Below are 7,238 nucleotides of genomic sequence, written 5' to 3'. Positions count from 1 at the left end.
CAAAGTTACATTTTGAAGGTGCATAGTAGCATTGAGAGATCAGCGAACAAAACATTACCACTGTCCATAACACAGTCTTGTAATATGTCTAATATATTCTGTTGTATCTTTAATGGTCCCTGGTCCTCATCTACTTCCTTTGGATTTGGAATTATCTCCACTTTAAGAGCATTAGCCTCCACAAGCCTCTTAATCGCCTTCAAGTTCACCCATAAATTATTGGTATTGAAGATTTTGAACTTTTCAATCGAACCAGGCAAACAGTTTCTCTCTAACACCTCAGCTATGAGTTTTGTTGCTGCTATAGTGATCAATGGTGTAGTAGGAGCACCTTTCCAAACAACACAATTGCCACAAACCAAAGCGATGCATGCAGTCCACCCAAGTACAGCACATGGAAATTTGAATGCAGTAATTACTCCGACTATGCCAAGAGGATTCTAAACCTCCATCATCATATGATTGGGCCATTCTGAAGGTATGATGGAGCCATTCAACTGTCGACTTAAGCCAATCGCATAATGACACATGTCAATAAATTCTTGAACCTCTCCTATCCCTGAGTAGGACGGTGATCCTCGTGATAAAATTCACGAGGAGCTCCAAGCTTAATTCCATACTTCATACTGACTGTATGCTTAACACCCATGAAGTTGTAATTCCAATGACCATTATCTGGTACCATGTAAAATCCCAAGTAAAGGTCACTGAGAAGCATTTGTACTTTCTCATAATGAGTAGGAAAATAACCATGTGGATTGCTTCCAGTGTCTTTGTTGAGCCGCCCCCATTCATAACCTGTTGGAGTAAGCTTATATGCAGTTAAGGAGCAAGAGTCGGGAGTGAAACTGCATGTAGGAATGATACATTTCTCTCCATCCCACTGCTTATTATTCTCCAAGATTCAAGCATGGCATGTTAATTCCTGAGGTGATAATTGAGGAAGCTCGTCGGGTTGTGTATGCATCCATCCCAAAGGCTCTAAATCATTCAAAAATTTGTGCTCCGGCAAAGCCAAAGGAAAATGAACTTGCTGATGCATTCCCCATTGTGGAGGCATAGCTATACAGCAAATTTTCTTCACCTGTGGATTGTCGGGAAGGCTTATACCATAAATATACCCCGAAATCTGAGTCCTAAGGTCAGCTATGCAAATGAATTTTTTCAATATGTTCTTTGGCATAATGTATGTATAGCCAGTTTCCTTGATATCATCAGAGTTAACATATATATGATTGACTCGGAGATAGAGATTTGTGGCAGATATTGCCCTTACACGCCAATCCGTTTTAGAACCAAAAGCAGCCTGCTCAAATAGACTAGTTGTGGTGACAATCAACTTATCACCGTGCACATTTGTAGTCCTCGTGGTAACTGCAGTGAGCTGGCTTGCTTCCTTTGCCTGCTTTTCAATTTCAGCAATCTGTTGCCTTTCTCTGCGAGGATTTTTCCCATCTCCAACTATTGCCTGCCCAATCCACCATAGATGCAGGTGAAAATGACCTTGAACTCGCCAGTATGCTCCTCTGGAACCTGTGCAATCTCTAGAAGTTGAACTCAGCCTTCATAAGAGATAAGCGTACCACCTTTTACATCCTATGAGAGTAGTTCATCAAGCTTCTCACTGTTCAAAAGAGCAGGGAAAACATCTCTGTGACCAGGTGGAAAATTCATAATGGCATTCTCAATAAGATAAACCAAGTGGCACAGTTGATTCTCTTGAGACGTTGTATTATGTTTTCCAGGCTTCATCAAAAGAACAGTTCTCCCATTTGTATAACTGAATCTTTTAATTGATGCCAGCGAACAACTTTCCATTAAATACATGCAGATTGTAAATAGAACCCTTTGTCTCCTTCTCAGCAACAACTGCAAACATGTGCCAGTACCAAGACACCTAACGACCTAAAACACAGCGGATTCTGATAAGTATCACAGCTGGGTGAGATTTTCTATGGATCAGCAAAAAATCACCTAGACTGGGTTTCTGTGCTACGAAATCACCTGAAACATGTTGCGCTGTGAAAACACCTAAAACTGACTTATGCGCTATGAAAACACCTAAAGAGCTTTGTAGCACATGATAACCTTTGAACAAAGCTGACACATGGAAATTGTGTGAATTATGAGACCAGTGGTGAATGAGAATGCATAGTGGACTCCTAAGACTCGGACTCTAAGGCAAACAAAAACTCAAACCTAGACTAGCACCGAATCTTTACCATCAAACTAATGTGAGCAGTTTTGGAATTATAATTCTTAAGTGATAACAGTGGCTCCACTTGGGATAGTGTGCTCCTGTAGTACACTAAGAACTCGCAGGTCCAATGCTTTATCCTTTTATGACAAACGGAAATTTGCTTGACAAGCATCCCCTTCAAGCTTCTGGGGCCTTCACCTCGGGCTTGAGCTTGATGATCACTGTAGGAGAGAGAGGTCTACATCTACTAAAAAAAAAATGTTCAGTCAACCTTGAGCTTATTTGCATTTTCCTACCTACCTACCCTATCAATTCAAACTTCTTTCAGCTCAATCAATGTGAAATTTCTAATGTAGCCAATCATTTGTCTTATCTGATATTTGAGTTTTTTGACTACATCGGAGTTTAGAGCCACTATGATATTGTGATGACCACTGCCACTGAAATTGCCTCTGATCTTCATAGAAAAACTGAAACACTAGAGAGTAAAACTCTTCCATATATTTGGCTATAGGATCCCAGAATACATGATCAGCTTGATGATTCTTGTAACTTTCTGGTTGTGCAAAATGATCTTCAACAACAGTGTACTCTTCCTCAATAGTGAAAGAGAAAGGAAGCAACACTCTCTCCTTGTGTTCTGCCATAGAAAGCTTCTGAAAATAATGATCATGATTATGAAGACTATATGACTGTATCTGACCCTTTAAACCTTCAATGTCTTTCTCAATGTCCTTAGCAACTTCATCCAAAAATTTCATCTTATCCTCTGTCTTGCAGTCAAATGATTTTACATAAGAAGACAAGGACAAAGAAAAATTTTCATCTATTTCTTCATTTATATGATGATCATTCCATTGTTTGAAACCTTGAATTGAAGGAGAGTTTGCCACCACCTCTGATCTATCTATCCATTCCTCCAAAAACATAAACCAAAAGTCTTCAAATGACTTAATGGATTTGGCAGGAAAACTTTCAATCCACCGTTTACATTTCCCTTGAAATGAATCATAGAACAACATAATGCAAACATCCTCATGTTTAACTCTATGAAGCTCGATAAAATCATAGAAATCTGATATATGCTTCAAAGTTAAACTCAAATCTTCTCCGTTGAATTTTGGACCATTCCTTAGAAAATATGCATCCTTGGGAAAATGATTTGGGAAACCATGAATTCCTGAAAAATTTATGCATGCATACCTTGAAATAAGAATGGTAGCATCTAGGTCCTTCATAACTCCAGTGGAATCACCATGAATCTATGAATTTCGAATTCTTCAACAATGGAGTCGCCAAGGTAGATTTGCAGCCTCGAAAAGTCTTCTGAGCTCCTGCTACCTTCAGAAGTTCAGCCTCTTGATTTCGGGAATGATTAATCTTCAGACTCCCGGCAGATGCACCAAACTGTTATCTCAAAATCAGATCCTGGAAGGCTGCAGACCAGGAAGACTTCAAGTAACTATTTTAGACCAATCTTTTAGCTAAGGCTTAGCCTCCTTAGCCTGAGAGGGCTCTCTCAAAGGGTTTAAGATTTGTGGTTGTGATTGAGATGGCTAACTCTTTTATGAAACAAATAGGAATGAGGCTGGTGAAATCTAAATTAACAAGAATCCATTGGGCTCATGGAATCATATGTCATTTAGCATCAACAGTGAATTGGCTTTGCAATGAAATCAAGGCATTCAGACTTCAATATATATAAAGTACAACAGACACAAAAGGGACAGTATATGAGTACATGAAAGAAATTAGAACACAACATGTGATTTCCAAGTAATCAAGTACTCATAAAACTGTAAACAACATGAAAGACAACAAGAGGAATTCATACATTGAAGTCACTATGATTCTTGAGTAGCAAAAACCATTACTGTATTACCAAAAGAACAGAGTCTTTACATAAGCTTCACAACAGGGCTTTTTTACATAAACTTCCAACCTTTATTACATTTCCCTTTATTCTATATATAGAGTCCCTCCTACCTGACTGAGATTCCTCCTTAAACATTAAGGGAACTCGAAAACTACTTCTAATGACACCTGTTTAGCTTTTAACTGCCTATTAAATGTAACAAACTTCAACTAGACTTTCTAGAGATCTAAATCAAGTAGGAATTTAATTCCATATTATGATTTGATTTACAATCATTCTCGTTCCTTGACATCTGGTCCCCTTCTAGTTTGGCTGTGATGGATGTTCAAGGCTACATGTTGGTCTTCAATGTCACATGTTTTCCATTGCCCTGAAACATAAGAAACAACCCCTGTTTACCGATCTTTGGTTTGCCTCAAAATGTTTGAATCCAAAGAAGTATGCCCTTTATCTTTAATTATCCAAAATAGAACAGGTTGCCACATCCTTGATGTGATGTCCACCGTTTTCATGTGTGAAGGCAAAAGTTCTTGCAAACTGTTTGACATATCCTAAACTATGGTAAATGCGCTCACTTTATGACAAAAATCTAAAGTTGGATTCGAATACATATTTTCTCCACCTGTCTTGACCTAGTTGAATCTTGATAGCTTCAGATGATGCCTTGTATACCTTGTAGATATTCCCCTTTCAAAATTCCCGCTCATATTCAAAACTGGTTGATTGAAATTAGATTGTGTAGCTTCAGCAGTTTTGTAGCGCGCTATGAAACTGCTGAGCATTAGTCACCATCTTCAGCAGTTGCAACCTCGCTATTTTTTCTCCCTGTAAAAAGGTTGAAATTGTTCTCTGTTCCAAGGTATTGAATCAAAGTTACATTTTGAAGGTGCATAGGAGCGCTGAGAGATCAACGAACAAAACATTACCACTGTCCATAACACAGTCTTGTAATATGTCTAATATATTCTGCTATATCTTTAATGGTCCCTGGTCCTCATCTACTTCCTTTGGATTTGGAATTATCTCCATTTTAAGAGCATTAGTCTCCACAAGCCTCTTAATCGCCTTCAAGTTCACCCATAAATTATTGGTATTGAAGATTTTGAACTTTTCAATCGAACCAGGCAAACGATTTCTCTCTAACACCTCGGCTATGAGTTTTGTTGTCGCTATAGTGATCAATGGTGTAGTAGGAGCACCTTTCCAAACAACACAATTGCCACAAACCAAAGCGATGCATGCAGTCCACCCAAGTACAACACATGGAAAGTTGAATGCAGTAATTACTCCGACTATGCCAAGAGGATTCTAAACCTCCATCATCATATGATTGGGCCATTCTAAAGGTATGATGGAGCCATTCAACTGTTGACTTAAGCCAACCGCATAATCACACATGTCAATAAATTCTTGAACCTCTCCTATCCCTAAGTAGGACGGTGATCCTCATGATAAAAGTCAGGAGGAGCTCCAAGCTTAATTCCATACTTCATACTAACTGTATGCTTAACACCCATGAAGTTGTAATTCCAATGACCATTATCTGGTACCATGTAAAATCCCAGGTAACGGTCACTGAGAAGCATTTGTACTTTCTCATAATGAGTAGGCAGATAACCATGTGGATTGCTTCCAGTGTCTTTGTTGAGCCGCCCCCATTCATAACCTGTTGGAGTAAGCTTATATGCAGTTAAGGAGCAGGAGCCGGGAGTGAAACTGCATGTAGGAATGATACATTTCTCTCCATCCCACTGCTTATTATTCTCCAAGATTCGAGCATGGCATGTTAAGTCCTGAGGTGATAATTGAGGAAGCTCGTTGGGTTGTGTATGCATCCATCCCAAAGGCTCTAAATCATTCAAAAATTCGTGCTCCGGCAAAGCCAAAGGCAAATGAACTTGCTGATGCGTTCCCCATTGTGGAGGCATAGCTATACAACGAATTTTCTTCACCTGTGGATTGTCGGGAGGGCTTATACCATAAATATACCCCGAAATCTGAGTCCTAAGGTCAGCTATGCAAATGAATTTTTTCAATATGTTCTTTGGCATAATGTATGTATAGCCAGTTTCCTTGATATCATCAGAGTTAACATATATATGATTGACTCGGAGATAGAGACTTGTGGCAGATATTTCCCTTACACACCAATCCGTTTTAGAAGCGAAAGCAACCTGCTCAAATAGACTAGTTGTGGTGACAATCAACTTATCACCGTGCACATTTGTAGTCCTCGTGGTAACTGCAGTGAGCTGGCTTGCTTCCTTTGCCTGCTTTTCAATTTCAGCAATCTGTTGCCTTTCTCTGCGAGGATTTTGCCCATCTCCAACTATCGCCTGCCCAATCCACCACAGATGCAGGTGAAAATGACCTTGAACTCGCCAGTATGCTCCTCTGGAACCTGTGCAATCTCTAGAAGCTGAACTCGGCCTTCATAAGAGATAAGCGTACCACCTTTTACATCCTGTGAGAGTAGTTCATCAAGCTTCTCACTGTTCAAAAGAGCAGGGAAAACATCTCCGTGACCAGGTGGCAAATTCATAATGGCATTCTCAATAAGATAAACCAGGTGGCACAGTTGATTCTCTTGAGACGTTGTATTCTGTTTTCCAGGCTTCATCAAAAGAACGGTTCTCCCATTTGTATAACTGAATCTTTTAATTGATGCCAGCGAGCAACTTTCCATTAAATACATGCAGATTGTAAACAGAACCCTTTGTCTCCTTCTCAGCAACAACTGCAACATGTGCCAGTACCAAGACACCTAACGACCTAAAACACAGCGGATTCTGATAAGTATGACAGCTGGGTGAGATTTGCTATGGATCAGCACAAAATCACCTAGACCGGGTTTCTGCGCTACGAAATCACCTGAAACATGTTGCGCTGCGAAAACACCTAAAACTGACTTATGCGCTACGAAAACACCTAAAGAGCTTTGTAGCACATAATAACCTTTGAACAAAGCTGACACATGGAAATTGTGTGAATTATGAGACCAGTGGTGAATGAGAATGCATAGTGGACTCCTAAGACTCAGACTCTAAGGCAAACAAAAACTCAAACCTAGACTAGCACCAAATCTTTACCATCAAACTAATGTGAGCAGTTTTGGAATTAGAATTCTTAAGTGATAACACCTAGTTTAGAGAGTGCTCTTAT

The 7,238-nt window shown here is 39.5% G+C and overlaps 2 pseudogenes; both read right to left on the bottom strand.

Annotated features, from left to right (window-relative positions):
- Positions 1-553: 553 nt before the first annotated feature.
- LOC149181460 (pre-mRNA-processing-splicing factor 8A pseudogene) lies at positions 554-1,818 on the bottom strand (annotated as a pseudogene).
- Positions 1,819-5,503: 3,685 nt separating this feature from the next.
- Positions 5,504-6,762, bottom strand: LOC149181459 (pre-mRNA-processing-splicing factor 8A pseudogene; annotated as a pseudogene).
- Between the last annotated feature and the right edge of the window lie 476 nt (positions 6,763-7,238).

Source organism: Pinus tabuliformis, chromosome 3_2 (genome assembly GCF_031772625.1).
Source record: "Pinus tabuliformis cultivar Carrire ecotype Pingquan chromosome 3_2, CPIR1, whole genome shotgun sequence".
Classification (NCBI taxonomy): domain Eukaryota; kingdom Viridiplantae; phylum Streptophyta; class Pinopsida; order Pinales; family Pinaceae; genus Pinus; species Pinus tabuliformis.
This window is presented reverse-complemented; position numbering and strand designations above follow the sequence as displayed.